Source organism: Carassius auratus, unplaced genomic scaffold, assembly GCF_003368295.1.
Source record: "Carassius auratus strain Wakin unplaced genomic scaffold, ASM336829v1 scaf_tig00056804, whole genome shotgun sequence".
Taxonomy (NCBI): Eukaryota; Metazoa; Chordata; class Actinopteri; order Cypriniformes; family Cyprinidae; genus Carassius; species Carassius auratus.
Window position 1 is genome coordinate 1 of NW_020527395.1, and position 11,771 is coordinate 11,771.

Genomic DNA, 11,771 nt, shown 5'->3' on the forward strand with positions numbered 1-11,771 from the left:
TTGTCTCTTTTTTTTTTTTTTTTTTTTTTTTTTGCAAGATTATTATATAATTCGTGCAAAAATATCCAAAAAAATTTAAAGCACCTGGTATTCCCAGGCAGTCTTCCATCAATGTCCTAAACCTGGCCCAAACCTGCTTTATTTCAGAGATCGGCATTGACTCTATTTTTTTGCCAAAATTATTACAGTATTGTTCAAAATAATAGCAGTACAATGTGACTAACCAGAATAATCAAGGTTTTTAGTATATTTTTTATTGCTACGTGGCAAACAAGTTACCAGTAGGTTCAGTAGATTGTCAGAAAACAAACAAGACCCAGCATTCATGATATGCACGCTCTTAAGGCTGTGCAATTGGGCAATTAGTTGAAAGGGGTGTGTTCAAAAAAATAGCAGTGTCTACCTTTGACTGTACAAACTCAAAACTATTTTGTACAAACATTTTTTTTTCTGGGATTTAGCAATCCTGTTGAATCACTAAACTAATATTTAGTTGTATGACCACAGTTTTTAAAACTGCTTGACATCTGTGTGGCATGGAGTCAACCAACTTGTGGCACCTCTCAGCTGTTATTCCACTCCATGATTCTTTAACAACATTCCACAATTCATTCACATTTCTTGGTTTTGCTTCAGAAACAGCATTTTTGATATCACCCCACAAGTTCTCAATTGGATTAAAGGTCTGGAGATTGGGCTGGCCACTCCATAACATTAATTTTGTTGGTTTGGAACCAAGACTTGCCCGTTTACTAGTGTGTTTTGGGTCATTGTCTTGTTGAAACAACCATTTCAAGGGCATGTCCTCTTCAGCATAGGGCAACATGACCTCTTCAAGTATTTTAACATATGCAAACTGATCCATGATCCCTGGTATGCGATAAATAGGCCCAACACCATAGTAGGAGAAACATGCCCATATCATGATGCTTGCACCTCCATGCTTCACTGTCTTCACTGTGTACTGTGGCTTGAATTCAGAGTTTGGGGGTCGTCTCACAAACTGCCTGTGGCCCTTGGACCCAAAAAGAAACAATTTTACTCTCATCAGTCCACAAAATGTTCCTCCATTTCTCTTTAGGCCAGTTGATGTGTTGTTTGGCAAATTGTAACCTCTTCTGCACATGCCTTTTTTTAACAGAGGGACTTTGCAGGGGATTCTTGAAAATAGATTAGCTTCACACAGACGTCTTCTAACTGTCACAGTACTTACAGGTAACTCCAGACTGTCTTTGATCATCCTGGAGGTGATCATTGGCTGAGCCTTTGCCATTCTGGTTATTCTTCTATCCATTTTGATGGTTGTCTTCCGTTTTCTTCCACGTCTCTCTGGTTTTGCTCTCCATTTTAAGGCATTGGAGATCATTTTAGCTGAACAGCCTATCATTTTTTGCACCTCTTTATAAGTTTTCCCTCTCTAATCAACTTTTTAATCAAAGTACGCTGTTCTTCTGAACAATGTCTTGAACGACCCATTTTCCTCAGCTTTCCAATGCATGTTCAACAAGTGTTGGCTTCATCCTTAAATAGGGGCCACCTGATTCACACCTGTTTCTTCACAAAATTGATGACCTCAGTGATTGAATGCCACACTGCTATTTTTTTTGAACACACCCCTTTCAACTAATTCAACTAATTGCCCAATTGCACAGCCTTAAGAGCGTGCATATCATGAATGCTGGGTCTCATTTGTTTTCTGAGAATCTACTGAACCTACTGGTAACTTGTTTGCCACGTAGCAATAAAAAAATATACGAAAAACCTTGATTATTCTGGTTAGTCACATTGTACTGCTATTATTTTGAACAAGACTGTATATACTAAGTGAAAAAATTTTCAAAAAAAAAAAAAAGCTTACAGTACCTGGTATTCCCAGGCGGTCTCCCATCCAAAGTACTAACCAGGCCCAAACCTGCTTAACTTCCGAGATCAGACGAGATCGGGCCATTGCCAGGCTGGTATGGCCGTAAGCGAAGACTGCTGCAAAGAGAAGGCTATTTAAAGATCAGCCAATCTACTCGCCAGTACATTTATATAAGTAGGAAAGAAAACCCAAAGCTTAAAGCACCTGCTATTTCCTTGGCGGTCTCTCAACCAAATACTAACTAGACCTAAACCTGCTAAAATTCAGAAGATCGGGCATTGACTCTATTTTTGGCAAAATTATTACATACTAAGTCAAAAATTTCCAAAATGCTTACAGCACCTGGTATTCCCAGGCAGTCTCCCATCAAGTACTAACCAGGCCCAAACCTGCTTATCTTCCAGGATCAGACGAGATCGGGCATAGCCAGGCTGGTATGGCCGTAAGCGAAGACTGCTGCAAAGAGAATGCTATTTAAAGATCAGCCAATCAACTCGCCAGTACATTTTATAAGTAGGAAAGAAAACCCAAAAGCTTAAAGCACCTAGTCATTCCTAGGCGGTCTCTCATCCAAGAACTAACCAGACCTAAACCTGCTAAAAATTTAGAGATCGCGGCATTGACTCTATTTTTTGCCAAATTTATTATATACTAAGTGAAAAAATTCCAAAAGCTTTAAGCACCTGGTATTTCCTTGGCGGTCTCTCATCCAAGTACTAAATAGACCTAAACCTGCTAAAATTCAGAGATCGGGCATTGACTCTTTTTTCTGTTTTTGCAAGATTATTATATAATTCGTGAAAATATCCAAAAAATTTAAAGCACCTGGTATTCCCAGGCAGTCTCTCATCCATGTACTAACCTGGCCCAAACCTGCTTATATTCAGAGATTGGGCATTGACTCTATTTTTTGCCAAATTTATTATATACTAAGTGAAAAAATTCCAAAAATTGAAAGCACCTGGTATTCCCAGGCAGTCTCCCATCCATGTACTAACCTGGCCCAAACCTGCTTATATTCAGAGATCGGGCATTGACTCTATTTTTTGCCAAATTTATTATATACTAAGTGAAGAAATTCCAAAAGCTTAAAGCACCTGGTATTCCTTGGCGGTCTCTCATTCAAGTACTAACCAGACCTTAACCTGCTAAGATTCAGAGATCGGGCATTGACTCTTTTTTTTTTTTTTTTTTTTTTTTTTGCAAGATTATTAAATAATTAGTGAAAAATATCAAAAAATTTAAAGCACCTGGTATTCCCAGGCAGTCTCCCATCCATGTACTAACCTGGCCCAAACCTGCTTATATTCAGAGATCGGGCATTGACTCTATTTTTTAGCAAAATTATTATATACTAAGTGAAAAATTTCCAAAAAGCTTACAGTACCTGGTATTCCCAGGCGGTCTCCCATCCAAGTACTAACCAGGCCCAAACCTGCTTAACTTCCGAGATCAGACGAGATCGGGCATAGCCAGGCTGGTATGGCCGTAAGCGAAGACTGCTGCAAAGAGAAGGCTATTTAAAGATCCGCCAATCTACTCGCCAGTACATTATATAAGTAGGAAAGAAAACCCAAAACTTAAAGCACCTGCTATTCCTTGGCGGTCTCTCATCCAAGTACTAACTAGACCTAAACCTGCTAAAATTCAGAGATCGGGCATTGACTCTTTTTTCTTTTTTTGCAAGATTGTTATATAATTCGTGAAAAATATCAAAAAATTTAAAGCACCTGGTATTCCCAGGCAGTCTCCCATCCATGTACTAACCTGGCCCAAACCTGCTTATATTCAGAGATCGGGCATTGACTCTATTTTTTGGCAAAATTATTATATACTAAGTGAAAAATTTCCAAAAAGCTTACAGTACCTGGTATTCCCAGGCGGTCTCCCATCCAAGTACTACCAGGCCCAACCTGCTTAGCTTCCGAGATCAGACGAGATCAGGCATAGCCAGGCTGGTATGTCCGTAAGCGAAGACTGCTGCAAAGAGAATGCTATTTAAAGATCAGCCAATCTACTCGCCAGTACATTATATAAGTAGGAAAGAAAACCCAAAACTTAAAGCACCTAGTATTCCTAGGCGGTCTTCTCATCCAAGTACTAACCAGACCTAAACCTGCTAAAATTTTGAGATCGGGCATTGACTCTATTTTTTGCCAAATTTATTGTATACTAAGTGAAAAAATTCCAAAAGCTTTAAGCACCTGGTATTCCTAGGCGGTCTTTCAACCAAGTACTAACCATACATTAACCTGCTAAGATTAAGAGATTGGGCATTGTCTCTTTTTTTTTTTTTTTTTGCAAGATTATTATATAATTCGTGAAAAATATCCAAAAATTTAAAGCACCTGGTATTCCCAGGCAGTCTCCCATCCATGTACTAACCTGGCCCAAACCTGCTTATATTCAGAGATCGGGCATTGACTCTATTTTTTAGCAAAATTATTATATACTAAGTGAAAAATTTCCAAAAAGCTTACAGTACCTGGTATTCCCAGGCGGTCTCCCATCCAAGTACTAACCAGGCCCAAACCTGCTTATATTCAGAGATCGGGCATTGACTCTATTTTTTGCCAAATTTATTATATACTTAGTGAAGAAATTCCAAAAGCTTAAAGCACCTGGTATTCCTTGGCGGTCTCTCATTCAAGTACTAACCAGACCTTAACCTGCTAAGATTCAGAGATCGGGCATTGACTCTTTTTTTTTTTTTTTTTTGCAAGATTATTATATAATTAGTGAAAAATATCCAAAAATTTAAAGCACCTGGTATTCCCAGGCAGTCTCCCATCCATGTACTAACCTGGCCCAAACCTGCTTATATTCAGAGATCGGGCATTGACTCTATTTTTTAGCAAAATTATTATATACTAAGTGAAAAATTTCCAAAAAGCTTACAGTACCTGGTATTCCCAGGCGGTCTCCCATCCAAGTACTAACCAGGCCCAAACCTGCTTAACTTCCGAGATCAGACGAGATCGGGCATAGCCAGGCTGGTATGGCCGTAAGCGAAGACTGCTGCAAAGAGAAGGCTATTTAAAGATCAGCCAATCTACTCGCCAGTACATTATATAAGTAGGAAAGAAAACCCAAAAGCTTAAAGCACCTGCTATTCCTTGGCGGTCTCTCATCCAAGTACTAACTAGACCTAAACATGCTAAAATTCAGAGATCGGGCATTGACTCTTTTTTCTTTTTTTGCAAGATTATTATATAATTCGTGAAAAATATCCAAAAATTTAAAGCACCTGGTATTCCCAGGCAGTCTGCCATCCATGTACTAACCTGGCCCAAACCTGCTTATATTCAGAGATCGGGCATTGACTCTTTTTTCTTTTTTTGCAAGATTATTATATAATTCGTGAAAAATATCCAAAATTTAAAGCACCTGGTATTCCCAGGCAGTCTCTCATCCATGTACTAACCTGGCCCAAACCTGCTTATATTCAGAGATCGGGCATTGACTCTATTTTTTGCCAAATTTATTATATACTAAGTGAAAAAATTCCAAAAATTTAAAGCACCTGGTATTCCCAGGCAGTCTCCCATCCATGTACTAACCTGGCCCAAACCTGCTTATATTCAGAGATCGGGCATTGACTCTATTCTTTGCCAAATTTATTATATACTAAGTGAAGAAATTCCAAAAGCTTAAAGCACCTGGTATTCCTTGGTGGTCTCTCATTCAAGTACTAACCAGACCTTAACCTGCTAAGATTCATAGATCGGGCATTGACTCTTTTTTTTTTTTTTTTTTTTTTGCAAGATTATTATATAATTCGTGAAAAATATCCAAAAATTTAAAGCACCTGGTATTCCCAGGCAGTCTCCCATCCATGTACTAACCTGGCCCAAACCTGCTTATATTCAGAGATCGGGCATTGACTCTATTTTTTGGCAAAATTATTATATACTAAGTGAAAAATTTCCAAAAAGCTTACAGTACCTGGTATTCCCAGGCGGTCTCCCATCCAAGTACTAACCAGGCCCAAACCTGCTTAGCTTCCGAGATCAGACGAGATCAGGCATAGCCAGGCTGGTATGTCCGTAAGCGAAGACTGCTGCAAAGAGAATGCTATTTAAAGATCAGCCAATCTACTCGCCAGTACATTATATAAGTAGGAAAGAAAACCCAAAAACTTAAAGCACCTAGTATTCCTAGGCGGTCTCTCATCCAAGTACTAACCAGACCTAAACCTGCTAAAATTTTGAGATCGGGCATTGACTCTATTTTTTGCCAAATTTATTGTATACTAAGTGAAAAAATTCCAAAAGCTTTAAGCACCTGGTATTCCTAGGCGGTCTTTCAACCAAGTACTAACCATACATTAACCTGCTAAGATTAAGAGATTGGGCATTGTCTCTTTTTTTTTTTTTTTTTGCAAGATTATTATATAATTCGTGAAAAATATCCAAAAATTTAAAGCACCTGGTATTCCCAGGCAGTCTCCCATCCATGTACTAACCTGGCCCAAACCTGCTTATATTCAGAGATCGGGCATTGACTCTATTTTTTAGCAAAATTATTATATACTAAGTGAAAAATTTCCAAAAGCTTACAGTACCTGGTATTCCCAGGCGGTCTCCCATCCAAGTACTAACCAGGCCCAAACCTGCTTATATTCAGAGATCGGGCATTGACTCTATTTTTTGCCAAATTTATTATATACTTAGTGAAGAAATTCCAAAAGCTTAAAGCACCTGGTATTCCTTGGCGGTCTCTCATTCAAGTACTAACCAGACCTTAACCTGCTAAGATTCAGAGATCGGGCATTGACTCTTTTTTTTTTTTTTTTTTGCAAGATTATTATATAATTAGTGAAAAATATCCAAAAATTTAAAGCACCTGGTATTCCCAGGCAGTCTCCCATCCATGTACTAACCTGGCCCAAACCTGCTTATATTCAGAGATCGGGCATTGACTCTATTTTTTAGCAAAATTATTATATACTAAGTGAAAATTTCCAAAAAGCTTACAGTACCTGGTATTCCCAGGCGGTCTCCCATCCAAGTACTAACCAGGCCCAAACCTGCTTAACTTCCGAGATCAGACGAGATCGGGCATAGCCAGGCTGGTATGGCCGTAAGCGAAGACTGCTGCAAAGAGAAGGCTATTTAAAGATCAGCCAATCTACTCGCCAGTACATTATATAAGTAGGAAAGAAAACCCAAAAGCTTAAAGCACCTGCTATTCCTTGGCGGTCTCTCATCCAAGTACTAACTAGACCTAAACATGCTAAAATTCAGAGATCGGGCATTGACTCTTTTTTCTTTTTTTGCAAGATTATTATATAATTCGTGAAAAATATCCAAAAATTTAAAGCACCTGGTATTCCCAGGCAGTCTGCCATCCATGTACTAACCTGGCCCAAACCTGCTTATATTCAGAGATCGGGCATTGACTCTTTTTTCTTTTTTTGCAAGATTATTATATAATTCGTGAAAAATATCCAAAAATTTAAAGCACCTGGTATTCCCAGGCAGTCTCTCATCCATGTACTAACCTGGCCCAAACCTGCTTATATTCAGAGATCGGGCATTGACTCTATTTTTTGCCAAATTTATTATATACTAAGTGAAAAAATTCCAAAAATTTAAAGCACCTGGTATTCCCAGGCAGTCTCCCATCCATGTACTAACCTGGCCCAAATCTGCTTATATTCAGAGATCGGGCATTGACTCTATTCTTTGCCAAATTTATTATATACTAAGTGAAGAAATTCCAAAAGCTTAAAGCACCTGGTATTCCTTGGCGGTCTCTCATTCAAGTACTAACCAGACCTTAACCTGCTAAGATTCATAGATCGGGCATTGACTCTTTTTTTTTTTTTTTTTTTTTTTTTTTGCAAGATTATTATATAATTCGTGAAAAATATCCAAAAATTTAAAGCACCTGGTATTCCCAGGCAGTCTCCCATCCATGTACTAACCTGGCCCAAACCTGCTTATATTCAGAGATCGGGCATTGACTCTATTTTTTGGCAAAATTATTATATACTAAGTGAAAAATTTCCAAAAAGCTTACAGTACCTGGTATTCCCAGGCGGTCTCCCATCCAAGTACTAACCAGGCCCAAACCTGCTTAGCTTCCGAGATCAGACGAGATCAGGCATAGCCAGGCTGGTATGTCCGTAAGCGAAGACTGCTGCAAAGAGAATGCTATTTAAAGATCAGCCAATCTACTCGCCAGTACATTATATAAGTAGGAAAGAAAACCCAAAAACTTAAAGCACCTAGTATTCCTAGGCGGTCTCTCATCCAAGTACTAACCAGACCTAAACCTGCTAAAATTTTGAGATCGGGCATTGACTCTATTTTTTGCCAAATTTATTGTATACTAAGTGAAAAAATTCCAAAAGCTTTAAGCACCTGGTATTCCTAGGCGGTCTTTCAACCAAGTACTAACCATACATTAACCTGCTAAGATTAAGAGATTGGGCATTGTCTCTTTTTTTTTTTTTTTTTTGCAAGATTATTATATAATTCGTGAAAAATATCCAAAAATTTAAAGCACCTGGTATTCCCAGGCAGTCTCCCATCCATGTACTAACCTGGCCCAAACCTGCTTATATTCAGAGATCGGGCATTGACTCTATTTTTTAGCAAAATTATTATATACTAAGTGAAAAATTTCCAAAAAGCTTACAGTACCTGGTATTCCCAGGCGGTCTCCCATCCAAGTACTAACCAGGCCCAAACCTGCTTATATTCAGAGATCGGGCATTGACTCTATTTTTTGCCAAATTTATTATATACTTAGTGAAGAAATTCCAAAAGCTTAAAGCACCTGGTATTCCTTGGCGGTCTCTCATTCAAGTACTAACCAGACCTTAACCTGCTAAGATTCAGAGATCGGGCATTGACTCTTTTTTTTTTTTTTTTTTGCAAGATTATTATATAATTAGTGAAAAATATCCAAAAATTTAAAGCACCTGGTATTCCCAGGCAGTCTCCCATCCATGTACTAACCTGGCCCAAACCTGCTTATATTCAGAGATCGGGCATTGACTCTATTTTTTAGCAAAATTATTATATACTAAGTGAAAAATTTCCAAAAAGCTTACAGTACCTGGTATTCCCAGGCGGTCTCCCATCCAAGTACTAACCAGGCCCAAACCTGCTTAACTTCCGAGATCAGACGAGATCGGGCATAGCCAGGCTGGTATGGCCGTAAGCGAAGACTGCTGCAAAGAGAAGGCTATTTAAAGATCAGCCAATCTACTCGCCAGTACATTATATAAGTAGGAAAGAAAACCCAAAAGCTTAAAGCACCTGCTATTCCTTGGCGGTCTCTCATCCAAGTACTAACTAGACCTAAACATGCTAAAATTCAGAGATCGGGCATTGACTCTTTTTTCTTTTTTTGCAAGATTATTATATAATTCGTGAAAAATATCCAAAAATTTAAAGCACCTGGTATTCCCAGGCAGTCTGCCATCCATGTACTAACCTGGCCCAAACCTGCTTATATTCAGAGATCGGGCATTGACTCTTTTTTCTTTTTTTGCAAGATTATTATATAATTCGTGAAAAATATCCAAAAATTTAAAGCACCTGGTATTCCCAGGCAGTCTCTCATCCATGTACTAACCTGGCCCAAACCTGCTTATATTCAGAGATCGGGCATTGACTCTATTTTTTGCCAAATTTATTATATACTAAGTGAAAAAATTCCAAAAATTTAAAGCACCTGGTATTCCCAGGCAGTCTCCCATCCATGTACTAACCTGGCCCAAATCTGCTTATATTCAGAGATCGGGCATTGACTCTATTCTTTGCCAAATTTATTATATACTAAGTGAAGAAATTCCAAAAGCTTAAAGCACCTGGTATTCCTTGGCGGTCTCTCATTCAAGTACTAACCAGACCTTAACCTGCTAAGATTCATAGATCGGGCATTGACTCTTTTTTTTTTTTTTTTTTTTTTTTTTGCAAGATTATTATATAATTCGTGAAAAATATCCAAAAATTTAAAGCACCTGGTATTCCCAGGCAGTCTCCCATCCATGTACTAACCTGGCCCAAACCTGCTTATATTCAGAGATCGGGCATTGACTCTATTTTTTGGCAAAATTATTATATACTAAGTGAAAAATTTCCAAAAAGCTTACAGTACCTGGTATTCCCAGGCGGTCTCCCATCCAAGTACTAACCAGGCCCAAACCTGCTTAGCTTCCGAGAATCAGACGAGATTAGGCATAGCCAGGCTGGTATGTCCGTAAGCGAAGACTGCTGCAAAGAGAATGCTATTTAAAGATCAGCCAATCTACTCGCCAGTACATTATACAACTAGGAAAGAAAACCCAAAAACTTAAAGCACCTAGTATTCCTAGGCGGTCTCTCATCCAAGTACTAACCAGACCTAAACCTGCTAAAATTTAGAGATCGGGCATTGACTCTATTTTTTGCCAATTATTTATACTAAGTGAAAAAATTCCAAAAGCTTTAAGCACCTGGTATTCCTAGGCGGTCTTTCAACCAAGTACTAACCATACATTAACCTGCTAAGATTAAGAGATTGGGCATTGTCTCTTTTTTTTTATTTTTTATTTTTTTGCAAGATTATTATATAATTCGTGAAAAATATCCAAAAATTTAAAGCACCTGGTATTCCCAGGCTGTCTCCCATCTATGTACTAACCTGGCCCAAACCTGCTTATATTCAGAGATCGGGCATTGACTCTATTTTTTGGCAAAATTATTACATACTAAGTCAAAAATTTCCAAAATGCTTACAGCACCTGGTATTCCCAGGCGGTCTCCCATCCAAGTACTAACCAGGCCCAAACCTGCTTAGCTTCCAGGATCAGACGAGATCGGGCATAGCCAGGCTGGTATGGCCGTAAGCGAAGACTGCTGCAAAGAGAATGCTATTTAAAGATCAGCCAATCTACTCGCCAGTACATTATATAAGTAGGAAAGAAAACCCAAAAGCTTAAAGCACCTAGTATTCCTAGCGGTCTCTCATCCAAGAACTAACCAGACCTAAACCTGCTAAAAATTTAGAGATCGGGCATTGACTCTTTTTTCTTTTTTTTGCAGGATTATTATATAATTTGTGAAAAATATCCAAAAATTTAAAGCACCTGGTATTCACAGGCAGTCTCCCATCCATGTACTAACCTGTCCCAAACCTGCTTATATTCAGAGATCGGGCATTGACTCTATTTTTTGGCAAAATTATTACATACTAAGTGAAAAAATTCCAAAAAGCTATAAGCACCTGGTATTCCTAGGCGGTCTTTCAACCAAGTACTAACCATACCTAAACCTGCTAAAATTCAGAGATCGGGCATTGTCTCTTTTTTTTTTTTTTTTTTTTTGCAGATTATTATATAATTCGTGAAAAAATATCCAAAAAATTTAAAGCACCTGGTATCCCAGGCAGTCTCCCATCCATGTACTAACCTGGCCCAAACCTGCTTAATATTCAGAGATCGGGCATTGACTCTATTTTTTGCCAAATTTATTATATACTAAGTGAAAAAATTCCAAAAGCTTTAAGCACCTGGTATTCCTAGCGGTCTTTCAACCAAGTACTAACCATACATTAACCTGCTAAGATTAAGAGATTGGGCATTGTCTCTTTTTTTGTTTTTGTTTTTTGCAAATTATTAATATAATTCGTGAAAAATATCCAAAAATTTAAAGCACCTGGTATTCCCAGGCAGTCTCCCATCAATGTACTACCAGGCCCAAACCTGCTTAACTTCCGAGATCAGACGAGATCGGGCATTGCCAGGCTGGTATGGCCGTAAGCGAGACTGCTGCAAAGAGAAGGCTATTTAAAGATCAGCCAATCTACTCGCCAGTACATTTATAAAGTAGGAAAGAAAACCCAAAAGCTTAAAGCACCTGCTATTCCTGGGCGGTCTTCTCATCCAAGTACTAACTAGACCTAAACATGC

General features: G+C 38.4%; 8 non-coding genes and 4 pseudogenes across 8 annotated transcripts; all 12 read right to left on the bottom strand.

Annotated features, from left to right (window-relative positions):
• Positions 1–1,851: 1,851 nt before the first annotated feature.
• LOC113090598 (5S ribosomal RNA) lies at positions 1,852–1,972 on the bottom strand. The gene has a single exon (XR_003287200.1). It is a non-coding gene; the product is annotated as a 5S ribosomal RNA (ribosomal RNA).
• A 222-nt stretch (positions 1,973–2,194) lies between these two features.
• LOC113090601 (uncharacterized) lies at positions 2,195–2,312 on the bottom strand (annotated as a pseudogene).
• A 927-nt stretch (positions 2,313–3,239) lies between these two features.
• Positions 3,240–3,358, bottom strand: LOC113090595 (5S ribosomal RNA). Its single transcript, XR_003287197.1, has one exon. It is a non-coding gene; the product is annotated as a 5S ribosomal RNA (ribosomal RNA).
• A 361-nt stretch (positions 3,359–3,719) lies between these two features.
• On the bottom strand, positions 3,720–3,836 carry LOC113090599 (uncharacterized; annotated as a pseudogene).
• A 919-nt stretch (positions 3,837–4,755) lies between these two features.
• LOC113090603 (5S ribosomal RNA) lies at positions 4,756–4,874 on the bottom strand. Its single transcript, XR_003287201.1, has one exon. It is a non-coding gene; the product is annotated as a 5S ribosomal RNA (ribosomal RNA).
• Positions 4,875–5,797: 923 nt separating this feature from the next.
• On the bottom strand, positions 5,798–5,916 carry LOC113090606 (5S ribosomal RNA). The gene has a single exon (XR_003287204.1). It is a non-coding gene; the product is annotated as a 5S ribosomal RNA (ribosomal RNA).
• A 917-nt stretch (positions 5,917–6,833) lies between these two features.
• LOC113090604 (5S ribosomal RNA) lies at positions 6,834–6,952 on the bottom strand. Its single transcript, XR_003287202.1, has one exon. It is a non-coding gene; the product is annotated as a 5S ribosomal RNA (ribosomal RNA).
• Positions 6,953–7,881: 929 nt separating this feature from the next.
• LOC113090596 (5S ribosomal RNA) lies at positions 7,882–8,000 on the bottom strand. Its single transcript, XR_003287198.1, has one exon. It is a non-coding gene; the product is annotated as a 5S ribosomal RNA (ribosomal RNA).
• A 920-nt stretch (positions 8,001–8,920) lies between these two features.
• LOC113090605 (5S ribosomal RNA) lies at positions 8,921–9,039 on the bottom strand. The gene has a single exon (XR_003287203.1). It is a non-coding gene; the product is annotated as a 5S ribosomal RNA (ribosomal RNA).
• A 928-nt stretch (positions 9,040–9,967) lies between these two features.
• LOC113090600 (uncharacterized) lies at positions 9,968–10,087 on the bottom strand (annotated as a pseudogene).
• Positions 10,088–10,592: 505 nt separating this feature from the next.
• On the bottom strand, positions 10,593–10,711 carry LOC113090597 (5S ribosomal RNA). Its single transcript, XR_003287199.1, has one exon. It is a non-coding gene; the product is annotated as a 5S ribosomal RNA (ribosomal RNA).
• Positions 10,712–11,505: 794 nt separating this feature from the next.
• LOC113090602 (uncharacterized) lies at positions 11,506–11,623 on the bottom strand (annotated as a pseudogene).
• Between the last annotated feature and the right edge of the window lie 148 nt (positions 11,624–11,771).